This window comes from Pan troglodytes, chromosome 12 (assembly GCF_028858775.2).
Source record: "Pan troglodytes isolate AG18354 chromosome 12, NHGRI_mPanTro3-v2.0_pri, whole genome shotgun sequence".
In the NCBI taxonomy this organism is placed as follows: Eukaryota; Metazoa; Chordata; class Mammalia; order Primates; family Hominidae; genus Pan; species Pan troglodytes.
Window position 1 is genome coordinate 28,125,595 of NC_072410.2, and position 23,100 is coordinate 28,148,694.

The window sequence follows — 23,100 nt, forward strand, 5'->3', positions numbered from 1 at the left end:
ATATCCAGAATCTACAAAGAACTCAAACTTACAAGAAAAAAACAACCCCATCAAAAAGTGGCCGAAGGATATGAACAGACACTTCTCAAAAGAAGACATTTATGCAGCCAAAAGACACATGAAAAAATGCTCATCATCACTGGCCATCAGAGAAATGCAAATCAAAACTACAATGAGATACCATCTCACACCAGTTAGAATGGTGATCATTAAAAAGTCAGGAAACAACAGGTGTTGGAGAGGATGTGGAGAAACAGGAAGGCTTTTACACTGTTGGTGGGGCTGTAAACTAGTTCAACCATTGTGGAAGACTGTGTGGCGATTCCTCAAGGATCTAGAACTAGAAATACCATTTGACCCAGCCATCCCATTACTGGGTATATACCCAAAGGATTATAAATCATGCTGCTATAAAGGCACATGCAAATGTATGTTTATTGCGGTACTATTCACAATAGCAAAGACTTGGAACCAACCCAAATGTCCATCAATGATAGACTGGATTAAGAAAATGTGGCACATATACACCATGGAATACTATGCAGCCACAAAAAAGGATGAGTTCACGTCCTTTGTAGGGACATGAATGAAGCTGGAAACCATCATTCTCAGCAAACTATCACAAGAACAAAAAACCAAACACTGAGTGTTCTCACTCATAGGTGGGAATTGAACAATGAAAACACTTGGACACAGGAAGCGGAACATCACACACTGGGGCCTGTTGTGGGGTTGGGGGAGGGGGAGGGAAAGCATTAGGAGATATACCTCACATAAATGACGAGTTAATGGGTGCAGCACACCAACATGGCACATGTATACATATGTAACAAACCTGCACATTATGGACATGTACCTTAGAACTTAAAGTATAATTTAAAAATGCAAATATTGTTAAGGTGCTTAATACGAAAACAAATTACGATAAATGTGTTCACTGTAATACTACCTATCATTTATAACAAATAAATGCCTGATACACACAAGAAAAAGCTAAAATATCTAAGTATTTGTGTTGAGTAAAATAAGCTAAACCAATAAGAATATATACTATGTTATTTCATTGTTATAAATCCTGATAAATAAAAATGCATCTAACATAAAATAATGAAGATCAGTAGTTGCCCGGGAAACTGGTAGAAGAAGGGAAGGGGAGAGGAGGAGGAATATAGCTGAACAAGAGGAAATGTTGAGAAGAATTCCCATGTACACTTTCTTGATAATGATGACAGTTCTATCATGTTTATTAATTGTACATTTTAAATATGTGAAATGCATTATCTTTCAAATAAGCCTCATAAATTGTATTACAAGCAAACAAATGGAACCTTAGACAAGGAGTAATAGAGAGAACAAATATGTTAAATGTCAGAAGTACCTGAAAATTAATGTGCCTGGACCCTAGTTTTCCCCGTATTTTCAGATGAGTGCTGGAGTGCAGCAAAACCACACATGCTCTTACTACGGAAAGTGGGCTCTGAAAAAAAACATTAGACACATCCAGCTTTGTACTGGAGTTGGCTTAGGGAGCAGTCGGAGCCGGTGATGAGAAGCACAGGGCTAGATACCAGGGTTCACTCATCCTAGACATGAGCTCTTAGATACACACAGAGCCCCCTCCATGTGTGGATTTACTTCCACATCTGTAAATGAAAAAATATTGACTCCTACAGAACATAATTTACACAAATATTTTAAAATGAAATAGGGTGATAAAGGCAAAATGTTTATCACAGCACAATTTCATAATAAGACAGCGTATTTTCCAAATACCATAATTACCAGCCAACTTCTGCGGGTAACAGCTTCTTATCTGGATACAGCCTACTTCTCAAGTGTCCCACCCTAGCACTTGCTATATAGTTGGAGATATGAAATTAGTGCCCTCCCTCTACTGATGAAAACCAACCCAACCCCGACCCTGCAGCTCTGAGAGGAGCCTTAACCCCGGGACTCCAAGGCATTTCCACTTGGTGATCAGCACCGAACACAGAGGACTCACTATGGAGTTCGGGCTGAGCTGAGTTTTCCTTGTTGCTATTTTAGAAGGTGATTCATGGAAAACTAGGGAGTTAGAGTGTGAGTGGATATAAGTGAGAGAAACAGTGAATATGTGTGGCAATTTCTGACCAGGATGTCTCTTTATTTGCAGGTGTCCAGTTTGAGGTGCAACTGGTCGAGTCTGGGGGAGGCTTGGTACAGCCTGGGGGCGTCCCTGAGACTCTCCTGTGAGGCCACTGGATTCACCTTTAGTAGCTATACCATGGATTGGGTCTGCCAGGCTCCAGGGAAGGGGCTGGAGTGGGTCTCAGTTATTAGCAGTGGTGGTACCATATACTACGCAGATTCTGTGAAAGGCCGATTCACCACCTCCAGACACAATGCAAAAAACTCACTGTATCTGCAAACGAACAGCCTCAGAGCCGAGGACACGGCTTTGTATTACCGTAGCTGCGGTCTCTGATGTCACCACCAACCGCAGCAAGGCAAGCCGCCGTGGCTCCAACCTCCAGCATGCGGTGGTGCCTCTTCCTTCTGCTTGTCTTCCAGCCCAGCAGGAGAAGCTCCCGCTGCTAGCCTCCCTCCTACAGCTCCGTCACCACCACCACCAACAGGGAGGCAGTGCCCCAAGCGCCAGACTCCAGTGGGCAAAAAGAGACGGACCCTTCTAATTCTCTAAGCCGAGCACGTAGCAGCCCCACACACCAACACAAAAAAGCCAAAAATGACGTGCGGCTGCCTCCGCATGCTTTATATACTGAGGTTACGGATCCTGGACTACATGTTCTGATTGGATGAGAGAAAAACCTCTAGGCCTACTCTGATTGGACTTTATTTTCATGCTGTGATTGGTTATCTTAAGACTTGCTCTCATCCAATCAGAACATGATAATAAAGTCCAATCCGAGTAAGCCTGGAGTTTTTTTCTCATCCAATCAGAACATGCAGTCCAGGAACCATCATGCGCAAAACCTCAGTATATATATAATGCCGAAGAGAAGGTAGGGTTTCTTTAGGTTTCCGTACCTTCTTGTTGAGCACTGTGGCGCAATTCACCTTGCTGCGGTTGGTGGTGGCGATGGAGATTGCAGCGTGGCTGAAGGGGTAGGAGAATGAAAATAGTTTTGGGATAGATAGAGGTGGGTAGAGAGTGTGGTGTTAGTGCAAAGGGAAAAAAGGATAGCGAGGAGGAGAAGGCGTTGCAAAAAGACGATGGGGACAAGATGGTGGGGAAAAAAGTTTTTGGGTAGATGGAGGTGGAAAAACGGTGCAGAGCGGGAGGGAGGGATGGTTTTGCAGAAAGACGGTGGGTAGAAAGTTTATGGGTGGATGAAGGGGGAAAAGAGGGTGGCAATTGGGAAGAGGAAAGAGAGTGTTGAGGGGGGACAACGGGCGAGCAGTAGGGAGAGAAGGTTTCGTGAAAAGAGGGTGGGGAGAAAAGTTTTTGGGTAGATAGAGGAGCAAAAGAAGATAGCAAGTGGGGGAAGGAAAAAGGGTAACCAGCGGGAAGAAGACAAGGTTTTGCCAAAAGACAGTGGCAGAAAAGAAAGATGGTGGAGAAAGAAAAGATGGTAGGTATAAAGTGAGTAGATGGAGGGGGGAAAGAGGGTGAAGAGGAGGAGAAAAGAGGGTGGCGAGAAGGGAGCAGGGAAAGAAGGTTGGGAAAAAGACGGGAAAATAGTTTGGGGTAGATGGAGGGCTAAAAAGAGGGTGGCAAGCAGGATGGGGAGAGAAGAGGACGAGTGGGAAGGGAGGGAAGACTGAAAAGATGGGGAAATTTTGGGGGATAGATGGAGGGGGAAAAGGGAGGTGAGCAGGAGTGGGGAGAAGGCCTTGAGAAAAGATGGTGGGGAAATGTTTTTGGGTAGATGGAGAAGGGAAAGAGAGTGGCAAGGAGGAGCGGGGGGAAAGACGATGAGGAAAAGAGTTTTTGGGTAGATGAAGGGGGAAAAGAGGATGGTGAGCAGCAGGAGTAGGGAAAAGGTTTTGGGAAAAGATGGGGGACAATGTTTTTGCGTAGCTGAAGGAGCAAAAGGGCGTGATGACATCGGGAGGGGGAAAAAGGGTGGCCAGAGAGAAGGGGAAAATACGGTGGGAAAAAACGGGAGAAAGTGTTTGGGTAGATGGATGGGGAAAAGCGTGGTGAGCGGGAGAGTAGAGAAGGCTTTGCAAAATGATAGTGGGGAGAAAACGGTGAGAAAGTTTGGGTATAGGTAGAGGAAGAGAAACGGTGGTGAGAGGGAGAGGGCCAAATGCGGTCGGGAAAAGAAGGTGGGGAAATGGTGGGGGACAAAGGTTTTGGGTAGATTTTTAAAAATAAGATTATTTGTATTTTCACTTTTGAGTAGTTTGAGTTCTTTAGATATTTTGTGTATTAACCTCTTGCCTGATGCATAGTTTGCAAATACTTTCTTCCTTTCTCTGGGTTCTGTCTTCATTATACTGATTGCTTACTCTGTTTTGGAAAAGGTTTTAAGTTTAATGTAATTACATCTTTGCTTTTGTTACTTGTGCTTTTGATGTCTATTTGAAAATTCCTTGTCCTAACCAATTTCATGAAGCATTTATCCTGTTTTCTTCTCTGGTAGTTTAATAGTTTCAGGTCCTGCATTAAATCTTTATATTGAGTAGATTTTTGCATACGGTAAGGGTAATGGCCTAGATGTATTCTTGGACATGTGGGTGTTGGGTTTTCCTAGTACAGTTTATTGAAGAGATTGTCCTTCCCGAATGTGTGTTCTTGGGGACTTTGTTAAAAAAGAATTGACCGTAAACGCTTGAATTTATTTCTGATTTCTCTACTCTGTTTCACTTGTCTGTCTCTCCCACCCCTTTTATTGATAGTACCATACTGTTTTGATAGTACCATGCTTACTATAGATGTGTAGTATATTTTGAAATCAGGTAGTGTGATGCCTCCCGCTTTTCTTTTTATTCCAGATTCTTTTGTCTATCTGAGGTATTTTGAACTTCCATGTGAATTTTAAGATTCTTCTTCAATTTCAATGAAGAATGTCTTGTAATCGAACACGGATTGCATTGATTCTGTAGATCACATTGGGTGATATATATATTTTAACATTTTTCTAGTGCATGGACATGGGATATCTTTCCATTTACTTGTGTCTGCTTTAATATCTTTCATCTATGTTTTATGAAGTTTTCATTTTGGGATCTCTTGCCTTTTTGGTTAAGTTTATTCGTAGATACCATTTTTTTTGTAATGAAATAGCTTTCTTGATTTCTTTCTTAGGTATTTCACTATTGGTGCATTGGTGTACTATTCATTTTTATATTTTGATATTGTATTTTGGAACTTGATTAAATTTATTATTTCTAGTAGGTTTTTTGTGGAATCTTTAGGGTTCTTTCTATATATGTTCATGTCACCTGGCAACAGACAATTTGACTCCTTTTTTTCCAATTTGGATGCCTTTTATTGCATTCTCTTGTCTAATTGCTCTAACTAGGACTTCCAGTACTATGATGAATAAAAGTGGTGTAAAAGTAGCCACACTTGTTCCAGATCTTAGAGGAAGAGCTTTTAACTTTTCCTTACTATGTTAGCTGTGGGTTTGTCATATATGGCCTTTATTGCGCTGAGATATGTTCCTTCTGTACTCATGTTGTTGAGTTTTTATCATGAAGGAATGTTGATTTTTATTTTTTTCAGCGTCTACTGAAATGACTATATGGTTTTTGTTCTTGATTGCTGAATGTGATGTCGCATATTTATTTGTGTTTATTGAATCATCCTCATATTCCTGGGATGAAATCCACTTGGTTATGGCAGATCATCTTTTTATTGTGTTGTCAAATGCAGTTTTGAAGTATTTTGTTGAGGATTTCTTGCACCTCTGTTCATCAGGGAAAGCCTGTGGTTTTCTTTCTGTGTTGTGTTCTGGTCTGGTTTTTGTACCAGGGTCATGCTGTCCTCATAGAACAAATTTGGAAGCCTTTCTTTCTCTTCATTTTATGGGGAATATTTTGAGTAAAATTGATATTAACTCTTTTAAAAATGTTCGGTAATTCAGCAGGAAAACCATGATTCTTGTGTTTTTCTCTGCCAGGAGACTTTTTATGACTGCTTTAATTGCATTACTCATTATTGGTCTGTTCATTTTTTTTATCATTCTATCTTGGGAATTTGTTATGTGTCTAGAAATTTATTCACTTCTAGATTTTTCAATTTGTGTATAGATGTTTTTAGTAACCTCTTAAAATGCTTCGTATTTCAGGGTTATCAACTGTAAGTCTTCTTTATGATTTCGTTTTCTTTTTCTTATCCTTCATCTAGTTAAAGCTTGTCAATTTTGATTTTTTTTTCTAAAACACCCCAGCTCTTTGTTTCATTGACCTTTTGTATTGTTTGTTTTTAAAATTTCTTCTCTAATTTTTACGATATTTTTTCTGCTAATTGTAGCATTTGATTGTTCTTGTTTTTCTCATTACTGGGGGTGTACTGTCAGGCTGTTTGAGATCTTCCTACTTCCCTGATGTGTAGGCATTTATAGCTATGCACTTTTCCTCTTAGAATTGCCTTTGCTGCATCCCACAGGATTTGTTATGTTTCTATTCTTGTTTCAATAAATATTTAATTTCCTTTGTTTTTCATTTCATTTATCGGTTCATGAGCATGTATTTTAATTTCCGTATATTTGTACAGTTTTTAAAGTTCTATCTTATTGACTTCTAATACTATTCGATTGTGGTCAGAAAAGATAGTTGATATTAATTCAGTTTCTAAAAATGTGTTGGGTAGCTGAGGCGGGCGGATCACAAGGTCAGGAGATCGAGACCATCCTGGCTAACACAGTGAAACTCCGTCGCTACTAAAAATACAAAAAATTAGCTGGGCGTGGTGGCGGGTTCCTTGGGAGGCTGAGGCAGGAGAATGGCGTGAACCCGGGAGGCGGAGCTTGCAGTGAGCCAAGATAGTGCCACTGCACTCCAGCCTGGGAGACACAGCAAGACTCCACCTCAAAAAAAAAAATGTGTTGTGACTTGTTTTTTTTGGCCTAACACATAGTCTGTCCTGTAGAATAATTGATGTGTGCCACTCAGTAGAATGAGCGTTGTGCAGTTGCCGAGTGAAAGGCTGTGTAAATGTCTGTTTAGGTCCATTCTGTATAGAGTACAGTTTAACTGATGATGTTTTGTTGTCTGGATGATCTGTCCGTTCACGATTACAGTGGAGTGTTGACGTACTCTATTATTGTATTGCAGTCCATGTGTCCTTTAAAGCCTGTTAATATTTGCATCTGTATTTAGGTGCTTGAGTGTTGGTTGCATATGCATTTAACGGCTACTGTTTTTTTTCATTATATAATGATCTTTTTCTTTTTTTGACTTAGAGGCTATTTTATCTAAGTATAGCTACTCCTTTTTTTGTTTCCGTTTGTATGGGATACCTTTTATCATCCCTTCACTTTGTCTGTGTATGTCTTTATAGGTGAACTGAGTTCCTTGTAGGCAGTACATAATTTTAATCCATTCAGCCACTCTGTCTTAATTCATGTATATTCAGGATTATTACAGGTAAAAACATACTATGCCATATTTTACTTCTTTTTTGATTGTGTTGCTACTTTTTCTTTTGTTCTTTCTCCCTTCCTCTTTTTTTTCTCTCTGATCTCTCTTTTTATTTCTTCCTTTTTTTACTTTCCTCCTTGCCTTTCCTCCGGTCTTTATTTGTAGTAAAGTAATTTTTTCTGGTGGTGTGTTTTAATAACTTGCTTTTCATGTTAGGGTGTCTATTGATTTTTGCTTTCTGGTTACCATGAGGCTAAACAACCTAATTACAACAAGTTACTTTAAACCGAAGAAAACTTAACTTTGATTGGTCTCAGCTACTCAGGAGGCTCAGGTGGGAGGACTGCTTGAGCCTGGGAGGCCGAGGTTGCAGTGAGCTGAAATCGTGCCACTGCACTCTCCAGCCTGGGTGACAGAGTGAGACCATGTCTCACAAAATAAATAAAAATACAATAGCTTATAATGAATTCTGATTGTAAATTTTGAGATGTTAAGGTATGAAGAGGAAAGTGAAAATCATTCATAATCTCATTACCCAAGGATAACTACTTCTAATATTTTGGTACATACTCTTCCTAATTCATAATCCCCTCTCTCTCTCACACACACAAATGTACACATAAAATAGATACACTTTACACACATATAATTTTATTGTAACATTTTCAGAAACACGGTTTTGTAATTATTTAAAGATATTGTGAATAAATTTTGTGAATAGTACATAACATATTATACATCTTAGTTTTCAGATTTTGTTTTCTGCTGTTTGGGGTGGCAGGTTCACTTTTTGCTAACATGAATCGTCTCAGTGTCTTTGATTTTTCTTCTCTCCTCTAAGCTATTGCTTTTGGAAGGGGCGCCTGGATCTCCCTCCTGTTTACTTGGGGGCAAACACATAGTATCATGGGGTTTTGAAGACATGTTGCCTGTGCCAGATAGCAACACTGGCTGTAGTTCTGAAAATATTAGCGTTTTTGTCCTGTGATTAATACTAAGATGTAAATAAAGTGGTTTTAGATAATTGTAGCAAATGATCCAGATATAACTGTGTGTTTTAGATCATTGTAGCCAATTATTTAGATACAACTCGGTGAGTACTTTTTAATTAAGAGCTCAAGATTTCTACACAGTATGTTCATTGTCTGCTTTATTTGTGGAAACATAAAACCTGATACTGGGTGAGGTAAGAAAATGGGTAGGTTTTACTATCACAAGGAAAAGGTAATATCCATACACTTTTGCCAAGGAGGCATGGATTAGTTAAATTGGCTTCTGGATATTTGAGTTTGGGTATGATAGCCTTATGTTGAATTTTTTGGTTACTGCTTGATAATATTTATTTTAGTAATTGATTGTGTTAATGAACGCTCCTGTCCTAAAAGCAAAAATGAAGTGGTTCAAGGGAGCATGAATTGTTAACATCTCCTTTAAACAAATAGGCTAGGTTAAAATTTCTTTACAGAGCTTTACGGTATTACATGTGACTTTATTACACTATTACATGTCAACAAAAATGGCAGAAGCTCTCTTAACTGACTTGCCAGATGTATTAGCTCTCTCCATTCACTCAATAAAATGTCCATTTTATTGAGTTTTAATCCATTCAGAATCAATTTAGAAATACTATCTTATTTAATCCGTACCCTGTTTAAGCTGGCGACTGGATTATAAGAGTATGTGTATTAAATATTTTAGAAGGATAGGTTCTTTTAAATAAATAAAAATTATCACACAGGATGTCTTAAACTTTTTAAAAAGAGATCTGATTTTAGATTTTGTTAAAATACTAGCCTACATAAGTATTCTTTTTATGAAATAAATACTCATATAAACTGTTTTTCCAGAAATTGACCCTGAATACAGATTTCAGATCGTTGAAAACGGAACCATTTGAAAACTGCATTTCCTTTACCTAATTTATTTCAGTCACTCAATAGGATTTTCTTCTCATGGAATTAACTTTTCTCTCAGCGTAGTTACATAAGCTTACTCTTGTAATCATGAAAAATAATTACCCATTTCAGCACTTACTAACGTGGACTTTACTTGAAGGGTCTCTGGTTTTAAAGTTAGAGCACATGACTAGAGGCAGATGAAGAGTACCTCATCATTCATGGCCACTGAGTCTGTATAATTTTTAAATGCCTTTGGAAAGCTAGATCTTATACTCAAAAGCATGCTTTTGTGTTAGAAATCTTTTAGTGAACTACTTACTCGGGTGATAATGCTTTTAAAGCCCTGCTTTTCTCAGAATAAACTGAATTACATGTTACCAATAACAATGTCACATCATTTCAAAGGAAACTGAATTAAGTAATCCAAGTCCAGGTTGCTGAAAACTAGATGACACAGGGTAGGCACTGTTTTGGTTACCATGCCAAGGATCTCTATTAGTCAGCTTGGGCTGCCATAATAAAATACCATAGAACTGGGTGGCTTAAACAACAGAAACTTATTTTCTCACGGTTCTGGAGGCTAGAAGCTGCAGATCAGGGTGCTGCTGCTTCGGTTCCTGATGAGGGCTTTCTTCCTGGCTTATAGGTTGCTAACATCTTGTCCTCACGTGGCAGAGTGAGAGTACCGTAGTCTCACCTTCTCTTCTTAAAATGACACCAGTTCTATCAGATTAGAGTCCCACCCCTATGACCTTATTTAACTGTTACTACCTTCTCACAGGCCCTGTCTCCAAATTTAGCTACATTAGGGTTTAAAGATTCAATATATAAATTTTGAGAGGGCAGAAACATTCAGTCCATAAAAGAATCTAGTATAATTAACAAGGATTGTTGAGCCCTGATACCTTGTTATACCTGCCTGTGTCCCTTCCCCCATTCCCCTCCACTCTAATTTCCTCACAAACACTCAGATAAGGATTTTTTTCAGATACTGTTTTTGTTACTTACCAAACTAGTAACATTATGAATTATAAATGTTATTAGCCATTGAGAAAGTAGCTGTGCACTGACTGACCTCAGTTGACTGGGAGGGCTAGATGGTGCATGGTGCCTTCTTTGTGGTGGAAGATAGGTTGGAGAAATGTGGTTGGTAGCAAATGCTGTCTGGTTTGAACAGCTTTGGAGAAGTCTGGTTCTAGTTGGTTTCAGTTCTCTCCAGATGCCGTTTGAATCTAAACGAATTTTCTAGTTCTTATTACAGAATTGTCTTCTGGAACAATTATTTCTTTTTATTATGTGGTAGCAATATGGATGTAGTTTTGTGAATCATTAAGGCCTTTTAATTCATCTTCCATTCTCTTTTATTTTTCAACTGTTTTAGGTTGTTTGAGGGACGTTCATCAAGGAAACCAGATAAACTTAAAACGCTCTTCTGCTTCTTTAGAACAGTCACAGAGAAAAGTAAACTCCTTTCATTCTTACCGTAATTTTTCTTGCTGATGGGAACAGTTCAAGTCAAGTGACATGTGAGGAACATTTTGTGTTTAACGTAAACCTTCCTCTCCCAACCACATTGAAACAGTAGTGATGATGCGACAAGATAACCTAGATTTTATGCTTATGTTGTGTATAAGCATAAATGTGTGCTATAAATGTAAGGGGGCGGTGTTTACATACTCTGAAATTGGACCCGTATTCTCTGAAATCTGTAGTATACATCAAAAGATTTTCATGAATAAAAACCAGAGAAAGTATATTGACCAGGAAATAAATTTTGGATGCTCTTTATTTAAAGAAACGTTCACTAGTTTATTTGCATAAGTCATCTGACACGTTGCTTTTCTACCCATTCCTCTCTTTTGTGCCCCCCTAAGCCCTTTGTGGAGCTCTTATAAAAACTTTTGTACTGAGTTTTGTATCTCCTTCTTCCTCTGTTGAACCTTAACATTCTTGGTTCCCCAAAACCCGATAGCAGCTGAGACAGTAATAGTAAATGTCCAACAAATACTGGTAATGACCAGCTGATAATAGATTGGTATTGCCACTCTTACCTCAGAAGCTGAATGACCATGGTCAAGTTTCTTGACACCTCTAAGCTTCAGTTTTATCATCTATGAAATAATATACTAATGGCCATTACCTTACAGGGTAGTTATAGATATTAAGAAGATACATGCTTAATAAATGTAAGCTATTGTCAATTGGTAGCCTTTCCTACAAGTGGATGTAAACCAGAAAACCTCAAAAGTTTCTTTGTGCTAAGTAGGTAATGTCAACCTGGTCAAGTGAAATGGCTTTTTTTCAGTTCTGGGTTGTAGGATTGTCTGAAAACATGTCTTCGAATAATTTTAAGGTCATTTTTCTCATATCCTCCTTTAACTCTTGCATTACAATGTACTTGGCATCTTCTCCCTTGAATGTATTGCTATTGGACATTGTTAAATTTTTAGAATGAAATCAATTATCAGAATTTTGATATTTAAGGGAAAATTATATGCTTCTTTGATATGGAATTATTTATCTCATAGCTTATTGAATTTCAGTTTTGTGTCCTGTACTGAATGAAATATTAAAATGCAGAATCATTTGGACCTTTGAGACACAAAACCAAATTAGAATTTGTAATGACTTGTTAAAAAGATGACTACGTAAGGCCAGGTGTTGGTGGATCACGAGGTCAGGAGTTCCAGACCAGCCTGGTCAAGATGGTGAAACCCCGTCTCTACTAAATACAAAAATTAGCCAGGTGCGGTGGCGGAGCCTGTAACCCCAGCTACTCAGGAGGTTGAGGCACAAGAATCACTTGAACCCGGGAAGCGGAGGTTGCAATGAGCTGAGATTGTGCCACTGCACTCTAGCCTGGGTGACAGAGCAAGATTCTGTCTAAAAAAAAAAAAAATGACTACTTTTTTTGGCTATTCTAGGTCTAGTTAGAATTATTACTATTGTTCTTTTTTGTTTGGTTTTTACAGTACTTTGAGTTGCCGTTTTATGTAGAATTACTATAAGTAGTACAGAGTTTACTTTTTTGTCCTGGGAGTCAAATCATGTATGTCTTCTCTAAAAACTAACTTGGCTTTCTAAATTTTAGGATTTCAGATACTTCGAGGAAAAAGCTAAAAGTTTGTTTTTTCAACTAGAAATGTATATGCCATTATAAGTATTGGGAATTTGAAGAAATAAATTATAACTAGACATTTTATTTTCTGACTTTTTCACTGTACATGTTAATAAAGTTCTTTGTAGAAATGCAGTACAACATTGCTCTTGGTCTGCAGTATGTAAAGCTAACGGTTTAAAGAGGAAATACTAAAGAGAATAAAAGAGGTTTGCAGTATAATGAGTCATTGTGTAGAAGTTCTGGAGCCTACTCAGTAGACTTGAGAAGCTTAAGGTACCATATTTCATCGAATCTAAGATGTCATAGATTATTTTTAAAAAGTGCTATTACATTATATACCTCTAAGAAGGAAAAAACACTCAGGACAGGGAGTTCAGTAGGAGACCTAACCCACAAGGCTGGTACACCCAGGGATAAATCAGAAATTAACTTGGCCATCCAGAAAAGGGACCATAAAGAAACATATGCAGGTCTCAACCTTGACACTACATAGAGAATGGAAAAAAAAAAATTTCTCTGAGAATTTTAACCACAAGCCCTAAGCTTTGGGTGTGCAGTCTTACCACCAGTGTGGTCTACAAAGGCCTGCCCCAAAGGATTAATTCAGATGGTATCGGGCTGATAGTGTTCCCAGACGACAGCAGAAGCAGATGCACATCTTCTCTGGGAAAATTCTCCTCTAGTCTAGACCTATGGTAAGATATCTCCATTATAAAAGATGTATTCCAGTTTCAGAAATGTAGTATGTGAAAAAACCTGGCTTTTAGAATTGATAAAATAGAGTTCCATCAGGACCAACTTTTCAGTGTTATTAAACATGTGTATTTTATATTTGATGAAGATCTTGAGACTGAAATATTTTTAAAAGCCTTCTGAATTAAATTATTTTCTGTATAGTTTTAGATAAAGTATCCATGACCTGAATATATTGTGATTTTATTATGGGAAGTATTTGATGAATTAAAGTATCCTATTCTGAGATGAAAGTTGCCTTGTTATGAAAGAAAGCTAACAGACGTGCTCTCAAGGCATTTTTTGTTAATCTAAGAAACCATGTTCTTCTGCCTTTTCCTGGTTTGCCAGCAGTGTTTATGAATTTTTCTTAGCATCTCTCAGTATGTATGAAGGACATTTGATGTTCTTACTTCTCTGCTAAGTTACCGAATGACAAGAGAGATGTTTTCTATTATATTCATAGAATTGCTTCTCTAGTGTTTGAGTTGTTTGACCACTTACTTGTGAGTTTTAAATATGTTATCCATTTATCTTAAAGTTAGGTATCTAAAGAATGTAAGACCCATGTTAACAAAAAATTTTGTTTTCTTCTGTAACTGCTCCATATGGTTTTTGAGTGGTTCCTGCTTTTGACTGAGAACAAGGAGAAATGTGGAATTGTGTGCATAGGAATGAAATGATGGCCAGGCTTTCACTGGGTTATACACTGTCATCACTAATAGTTCCTGACATCTCTCTCTTTCCTAAGAGCTTTTTTCTATTCAAGAAAACAGAAATGGCATGGCCTTTTTAGTTTGTTCTTTGATTTGAATCAGACAGATTACTTCTGGCCAGCTGATTTATTTGTTTCTTTTGCTACTAGCTTTAAAAAATAAATCTGACTAGAAAAGGATCTCATCCTCTTAAAATTATTGACTACGTTAATAGTACTCCATTTTGATCTTCCCAAATTTATTGCTCCTTGAAAAATATGTCATCTTTGTTCTGTAAACTCTTAGAACCAGTAATTTCTTCTCTGGCTAAGACTGCTACTAACAAGTAGAGTGATTGCCCACTATCTAAGCCTGAGACTTAGCTGTACCAACTCCAGAGGATGTGCAAATGATTTTCTTTTTAAATCTGTGGCATTTCAGTTTACTATAAAGTACATAAATGTGTATTTATTCACCAGTTTTTGAATGTAGGGTTAAGTCCATTCTTTGTAAAGGAGTCTACAAATTTGAATTCAATTTTGTCTTTACTGCATAAGCTGTGCCAGTTATACATCCTTTTTTAATGCTTTTTTTTTTTAAAAAAAAGTGTATTCAGCTTCAAAACTTTAGCAAAAAGTACTAGCACTCAAATTCTATGTTGTGCTGTTATTTGTATAGTTTCGTTTAGTGAAGTCTTACTGAAGGAGTTTTATACAAGGAGTTTCTACTGTAAGGAGAATATTATTTTCAATCAATATTCTGTTATTTTCCAATGCTAGGCTTTGTATTTCCTGGTTAGTTTTATAGTCAATGTTAGACCTATTCTTTTACCGAGTGTGTGTGTGCGCGTGCGTGTATAATGTTTTCAAAATTGAAACTTACTTTGGGTATGTTTTTCTTTTATTGCTTCTGTAGAACCTACTGGGTTGGTGACATTTACAAGAGAGTCTTGAAGATTTTCCAGAACGGGAAAGGTAACAATAATAATAAAAATAATCCTAGACCCCTAGAATTAGGACTCTTGCACCATGAGAGGATTCTGTTTTATAGCACCTGGAAAGATGGTTTTCCAACCTCTGTTTATCCTAGTGCCAGGGAATTTGTTCTCGTAAGTGATCCATCGATAACTCTCATTTTTGAAAAGGTTATGCCTTTTAAATCAAAGTCTGTAACCCTTTGATTTCTACCATTTTGTCTTGGTTTTGTCTTCTGAAAGAAAGTGCTGTTTAAAATTGAGGAGTGTTGTATGTGAAGACACTAATAAAAGGAACACCAATATATAAATGTTTCTCCTTACCCTTTTTTTGGTTAGTGTTTGAACTTTATGGCTTTTCTTTCTGGAGGACAAGATTGAGAAAAGTCTTTTTATTATTTACATTTTAGTAAATAGTAACCATCTAGAGTTTGAGTGGCAAGAATTTTGAAGTTTGGCTGCCCTTGTGTACTACTGGTAGATTTTGTGGAAGTTGCTATTTACTGTTTGTTTCTTATTTATCAGAAAATAATTGAGGAGATAGCAGCCAATCTGAGCTAATTCAGATTTGTAAGGTCCTTAGTGTCCTGAAATAGTTAACATATTTCTTAATCTAAAGCAAGTCCCCCAATGCACTTAAAGAAGTGTGGATTAACTTTTTAAATATGTTTGAGGACATGGTGAAGCATACTAAACACATATTTAACCAATGCCTCCCATTTTCACTTTCTAATAATTTTATGATAGTTTGCAATTGTTTTGTTTGGAATTAGTGATGAATGGAAATCACTTTAAAAAAAGTTGAGAAGTCATATCTGCTTAGGTGGCTTTCTTGCGGTGTTTGCATCCATCAAAGATGTTTATTTGTGAAGTGAAAGATAAAGAAATTTACTTCAGAAGACTGAGTGCATGGTTTAGGTGATTATTAATACAGGGAAGTAGATAAAAGGTTAAGAAACCTGAAGAGAGGAAAAAAAAATGAGCCAGAAAAAGGTGAGAGCATGTACAGCATTTTGGCATCATGGCATGTTAGATCTGAAAGGAACCCCAGCCGCCTACTAAAACTCTTGATAGCTCTGTAATACCTGCAACAGTCAGAGACTGGATAGCTTCAGTGACAGCAAATCCACTGTTTCACATCAGTTTGTTCCATTGGTGGCTGCTTGTGTTATCATCTCATGCTTTCATTCACTAAAAATGTTTTCTACATTCATTCTCCACCATTCCTGGTTCTTCCTTCTAGAGCTACATAAATAAATCTGAATTTCTAGTTTTCTTTAACATTTGACCTTCCTTCATGTATCTTAATGGGTTCTTAACCTACTTTCCTCTCCAACAGTGCATACAAGTTCATACTAAACTGATTCGTTTCTTCTATTTTACATGTAATATGGAGTCTAAACCCTTTATCTCTGCTCTTAACAGAGTAGATTGGTAGCAGTTTCTTGGGTGCAGGAATGAAAAAATGAGTACATTGGCCTCAGCCTCCCATATAGGTGGGACTGTATATAGGTGCATACCACTACACCTGGTTAATTTTTGTATTTTTTGGTAGAGACGGTGTATCACCCTGTTGGCCAGGTTTGTCTCGAACTCCAGACCTCAAGAGATCTGCCTGCCTTGGCCTCCCAAATTACTGGGATTACAGGCATAAGTCACTGCGTCTGGCTTGGGGGAGTTACTGTTGAAGTATTGTCTTTGTATCCCAAAGCAGGCCCTTCTGAAACTGATGATATTGACGAAAAACTCCTTCTACTGAAGTCTTTGCAATGTATAATCTTTTCACTTCCATTTTCCTACATACTGTTTCTATTTAATGGTTCCTTGTATTCCACAGACTGTGTTTTAGTATTTATAAGTATAGTATTCGTTTTCTATGTGGAAAAGGGAAAACGTATTGGCCTTTTTTTAACATACAAATGAACTTCACAAGCAACAATTTTTCAAATCAGTTTTCCCTGTTGTGAATCTCGAAGTGGGTACATGATGCACTTTGCCATTTAAGGTAAGTACACATTTATCCCTTATCTCAGTATAGTCAGAAGTCAGGTTCTTATTTTATGGTTGGTAATGCAAATATTGATAAGGTCATGTCGATACTTGGTATTTAGAAGAATTCTGAAATAGCACCTGTTAATCTGTAAGTTTTATGCATTTATTACTTTTTTTGAGTTTTTTATAGTGTTCCCAAAGTTGACTCTCTCATAGGCTATTAGTAATAAGTTTTACTTCTATCTCTTCTGGCCTCAAGTACACAAGATGTATTTTCTTTAGGTTTAGCATATAATATAAATTCAATTGTTTATTTCAGATTTTGAAAGAACAAAGAGGAACTACAGAATCATTGCTTACATTGACACAATTGAATGGGAAAGTGCATCATGCACCCACTTTGATGGATGTGTGTTTTTTTTTGGATGAATGTAAAAATTGACCCTGCTGTTAAAGCTTGAAACTTGGATCTGTTTTATCTGAGTTCTCTCCTCAAAAAAAGACCTTCAGGAAGTATCAGATAACTGAAACATACCAGATCACAGCACCACATGCCTCCTGCCCTTCCCCTAATTTCTGTTCTCTTACACATTGTTACGTTTCTTTCCTGCTCCTATTAGTCAAGCCCATGGATTTGGGACTGAGCTCCCAGCTCCTGGGCTGCAGCACCAGGTTAAAGCTTTCTTCCTTGGCAGTACTTGTCACCTCAGTGACTGGCTTTCTGTCCTGTGAGCAGGAGGACCTGGACAAAACTCCTGGTGTTTGGGTAATAACATGAACAACCATCTTAACTGTTACTCTTTATTGAAATTTTACTTTCTAACTACTGCCTTCTTGTACATTATCTCCCATTCCTTTGACTTCTTATCTCTTTTTTTCGTTGACTTTACAGTCAAGGAACTTAATGCTCCCTAAATCCGAATATTAAGGTTAAAAGGAGAGAGGAAATGTGTGCAGAGAAAGTATACTTTACAAATGAATTAAACATGGATTCTGAGATACAGGTTTATAGATTTACCTAGAGTTTTGAGTTCAGGTGAGTTTTCACAATATGCAGTAAGTGGAAAAGAATCCCAAAGTAATTGTGCCATGAAAAAGCTAGATGTTGAAAACCAAAAAGATTTCACTTCAGTATGGCACTTTTAATTCAAGAATACTAGCCACCAAATGAGTTTTTCTGACTGTAATCATTGCTCTTTAAAAATTAAGAGATGTATTTATAACTTTTACTTTACTTTTAGTACAGCTTCTGAATTTAGTTATCAATAGATAGGACAAAATAGATGAGCATCTGCTTCCCTTCCCCCTAAACAATGTATTCTTACTGAAGTGTAATATATTTTTATTTATACTTGAAGACAGTGTTTTTCAATCTTTTCCATGTTAGTAGTTCAGATCTTTAAGGACAGAGGATGTGTACTGGGGGCAGCTTGTGGTCTTAATCCTAACTGGCATTCTGATATTTTAGATTATTTCTTTCATATTTGTGAGTAAAACTTCTGTTCCAGTAGGATGAGCCTGTTTACCTTGTGACTGCCTAATAGACCTGTTGCTTTATATGCCAGTTTTTAGAGGCAGACAGATTATGTTACCTGGATTAAAATGTTTTTGACACTAAAGGGTAGTACCTTAAATTTTTATTTACGAGTTACTTAAAGTACAGGTTTGCTTTTAAATTATGGAGATTGAGTTTCCATAACTTTCACCATAGTGAAAATGAAAAGCAGGGAACATTCCACAGCAAACCCTGAGCTTATTTACAGTTAATTGAGCAAAGCAAGCATTCACACTTGTGTATGTGTGTCAGTGACAGATGAGCATGGTACTTGAAGCATAGTTGTGCTTCTTCAGATTCCAATATCCAGTAATTTTATCATGTGGCTAGAGTAACTAATATTAAATTCCCAAGCCTACTTGGGTGTACTGTATTTGTATTTTAAAATAATGTTTTCAAGCTACCAAATAGACATGTTATATATTTCTTCTGAATTAGAAAACGTTATTTGGATTAATAGTTAATAGAATCATATTTTATGTTTATTATGTCTTTTTTTTTTTTTCCATGAGACGGAGTTTCACTCTCGTCACCCAGGCTGGAGTGCAGCGGCGTGCGATCTCAGCTTACTGCAACCTCCGTCTCCTGGGTTCAAGTGATTCTCCTGCCTCAGCCTCCCGAGTAGGTGGGATTACAGGCACCCGCCACCACGCCCAGCTAATTTCTTGTATTTTAGTAGAGATGAGGTTTCACCATGTTGGCCCAGGCTGGTCTCGAACTCCTGACCTCAGGTGATCTGCCCTCCTCGGCCTCCCAAACTGCTGGGTTTACAGGTGTGAGACCCCGCACCTGGCCTATTATGTCTTGAAAGTGCTTGCATCGTCACCTAGATTATTTTTTGTCTTTCAATGTGAGTTTTTATTGGTTTATTGTATGTTGTTTATTTTCTTTTTAGGAAGCCATCATTCTTTAAAGGGCAATGACCGAGCAGTACCAGCAGAAATTGAAGTACCAGCAGAAGGCTAAGAAGGTTAGGAGAAAAAGACATTTTGTATTTTACTGTTTTTTTCTTTTTTTTTTTTTAGAGGGAGTCTTGCTTTGTCGCCAGGCTGCAGTGCAGTGGCACGATCTCGGCTCACTGCAACCTCTGACTCCCTGGTTCAAGTGATTCTCCTGCCTCAGCCTCCTAAGTAGCTGGGATTATAGGCACACACCACCACATCCAGCTATTTTTTGTATTTTTAGTAGAGACCAGGGTTTCACCATGTTGGCCAGGATGGTCTCAATCTTTTGACCTCCTGATCCACCCACCTTGGCCTCCCAACATGCTGGGATTACAGATGTGGGCGCTTGGCCACCTCCTCTTGGGAGAAATGCACTGATTCTGGTTGCCACGTGGATTTATTTTGGGAGTGATATTCATCTAACTTCATGGAAATAATACTGGATAGAAAGTTAGTGGATGAATTCTTTATCTGATGAGAGTTTTGGGCAAATTGAATACCAAGTTACCAAGTTTTATTTTTTTCTCTGATGCAAAAAAACAATTTGCCAGCTGGTGAAAAAAACTCACAGCTCTGGATGTGAGTTTAGGATACTGGATTTCTACCATTCAATATCTTACTATTTTTTGCATAGGGATCATGGCACAAGTTGCAGTTTCCACCCTGCCCATTGAAGATGAGGAGTCCATGGAAGATGAGGAGTCTGTTGAAGACGAGGAGTCCGTTGAAGATGAGTCCGCGGAGAGCAGGATGCTGGTGATATTGCTCATATCAGCTCTCGAGTCCACGGTGAGACCTTCTGTTCTAATATTCTATAATTAGGTAGGACTGGGTGGTAGATAAGGTTGATTTGTTTTTGTAGAATTTATAATTTTATGATTTATAGTTCCAATGAGTAGATATTTTTCTTGAATAGTAGTTACGGTCAAACACTTCTAACCAAATGTGCCATATTGTCCAGCCTGGTCTCAAAATTCGGGGCTCAAGAGACCTGTCCACCTTGGCCTCCCAAAATACTGGGATTACAGGTGTAAGCCCCTGAATCTGGCCAGATATTTTTCTTTTTATGACTGAATAATACTCTGTGTATGTATATATTACATTTTCTTTATTCATTCACCTACTGATGGGCATTAGGGTTGGTTCTACCTTTTGGACACTGTGAATAATGCTGCTGTTAAACGGGTGTACAAATACCTGTTTCAGTCCCTGCTCTCAGTTATTTTGGGTATATACACTTAAAGGGTGTTGGTGGATCATATAATTCTGTGCTTAATATTTTTAAGGAGCTGCTAAACCATTTTCCACAGTGTGCTGTACCATTTTACATTCCAAAAAGCAATGCATACAGCTTCCAATTTCTCTATAGCATTGCTGACAGTTAATATTTTCTGTTTATGTATTGTATTTTTATAGTGTTTGAAATTAATTTGAGGGTTTTTGCTGATACCAAAATATTAGGAAAGGTTTTCCAAAAATAATACTGCTTATTATAAAGAATTTGATGTGTTACTTGATGCCCTGTGATCTATTTTCTCAGTAAGAAGAGGATCTTCTTGGCTGAGCGCAGCAGCTCATGCCTGTAATCCCAGCACTTTGGGAGGCCAAGGCAGGTGGATCACAAGGTCAGGAGTTCAAGACCAGCCTGGCCAACATAGTGAAACCCAGTCTCTACTAAACAAACAAAGAAACAAACAAAAATTAGCTGGGTGTGGTGGTGGGTGCCTCTAATCCCAGCTACTCGGAAGGCTGAGGCAGAGAATTGGTTGAACCCGGTAGGTGGAGGTTGCAGTGACCGAGATCGCGCCACTGCACCCAGCCTGTGTGATAGAGCGAGACTCCATCTCAAAAAAAAAAAAAAGAAAGAAAGAAGAGGAACTTCTCTCCATCCAGCCTCATTCCACTGTACCAACTCTTCTGTGTCGGGTTGTGCAGGGGAGAAAGGGAGCTTGGCACCTCTTTGCTGTGTTGAGTTGTGGTAGCCCATCACTGGGTTGTAAGGTGCCTTGCCTCCTTCCCTCCCTCCTTTTTTTTTTTGAGACAGAGTCTCACTCTGTCACCCAGGCTCACGTGCAGTGGTGCGATCTCTGCTCACTGCAACCTCAGCCTCCTGGGTTCAAGCGATTCTCCTGCCTCAGCCTGCCAAGAAGCTGGGACTACAGGTACGTGCTACCACACGTGGCTAATTTTTTTAATTTTTAGTAGAGACGGTATCACCATGTTGGCCAGGCTGGTGTTGAACGCCTGACCTCAAGTGATCTGCCCACCTTGGCCTCCAAAAGTGCTGGGGTTACAGGCATGAGACACTGCGCCCGTCCGCCTCCTCTTTTACTTGGGAGAAATGTACAGATTTTGGGTGCCATGTACATTTGTTTTGGGAGTGATATTGATCTAATTTATGGAAATAATACTAGATAGAAAGTTAGTGGATGGATTCTCTATCTGATGAGAGTTTTGGGCAAAAGGAATTCCTAGTTTCTGAGTCTTATTTTTCCCCTGATTCAAGAAAACTGTGAATTATCCAGCCGGTGAAAAACTCACAGCTCTGGATGTGAGTTTAGGACACTGGATTTCTACACTCACTTTCTTACTTCTTTTCTTGTGCAAGGATCATGGCACAAGTTGCAGTTTCCACCCTGCCCATTGAAGATGAGGAGTCTGTTGAAGATGAGGAGTCCTTGGAGAGCAGGTTGGTGGTGACATTCCTAATGTCAGCTCTCGAGTCCACGGTTAGACCTTCCGTTCTCACATTCTGTAGTTTGGTAGGACTGGCCAGTAGATAAGGTTGATTTATTTTTGTAGAACTTACAATTTTATGATTTTCAGTTCTAATGAGTAGACCTTTTTCGTGAACAGTAGTTAGGGTTAAACACCTCTAACCAAATGTGCGTGTGGAGTTTCTACACTGATTTTCAGACAATCTGGATCCCAACTGGGTATCCCACAATTCCATCCTGACACTCCCTGGAGTTAGTGCTGACCCCGTAGGATGGGGGCTCAGTCCCAGGAGTCTACCCTCACTCCACATGCCAATTGCAAGTCTTGGGTTGTTACATGTAGTTTTGACCAACCAGTTAGAAAACAGGGTTTCATGACCCCATTGGTGGGTGGAATCATTTGCTCCGACAGTTTGCAGAACTCAGAAAAACAGATTTTCTTTTTTTTTTTTGAGATACAGGGTCTCAGTCTGTTGCCAGGTTGGAATGCAGTGGTGTGATCAAAGCTCACTGTAGCATGGGACTCCTGGGCTCAAGTGATCCTCCCACCTCAGCCTCCCAAATAGCTGAGACTACAGGCCCGCACCAGCATATCTGGCTAAGTTCTTTTATTTTTTGTAGAGATGGGGTCTTGTTATGTTGCCCAGGCTGGTCTCAAATTTCTGGGCTCACATGATCCTCCCACCTCAACTTCACAAAATGCTGGGATTATGGGCGTGAGCCACTGCATCTCACCAATTTACTTTCTTTTACTGGTTCATTTTAAAGGCTATATCTCAGAAATAGCCAGTGAAAGAGATGTACCTGCTGGGCACAGTGGCTCATGCCTGTAATTTCAGCACTTTGGGAGACTGAGGCGGGAGCATCGCTTAAGTGCTCAGGAGTTTAAGACCAGCCTGGGTAACATGGTGAAAACGCATCTCTACAAAAAGATTTTTCT

General features: G+C 38.5%; 1 long non-coding RNA gene across 5 annotated transcripts in view; it reads left to right on the plus strand.

Annotated features, from left to right (window-relative positions):
- Positions 1-2,976: 2,976 nt before the first annotated feature.
- LOC129143161 (uncharacterized) overlaps positions 2,977-23,100 on the plus strand; it is a 73,861-nt gene continuing 53,737 nt past the window's right edge. For all 5 annotated transcript variants that reach the window (XR_010149348.1, XR_010149347.1, XR_008546297.2 and 2 more), the window contains exons 1-5: positions 2,977-3,105; positions 14,895-14,953; positions 19,395-19,469; positions 20,078-20,232; positions 22,052-22,132. This is a non-coding gene — a long non-coding RNA (uncharacterized LOC129143161). The remainder of the gene's footprint in view (positions 3,106-14,894; positions 14,954-19,394; positions 19,470-20,077; positions 20,233-22,051; positions 22,133-23,100) is intronic.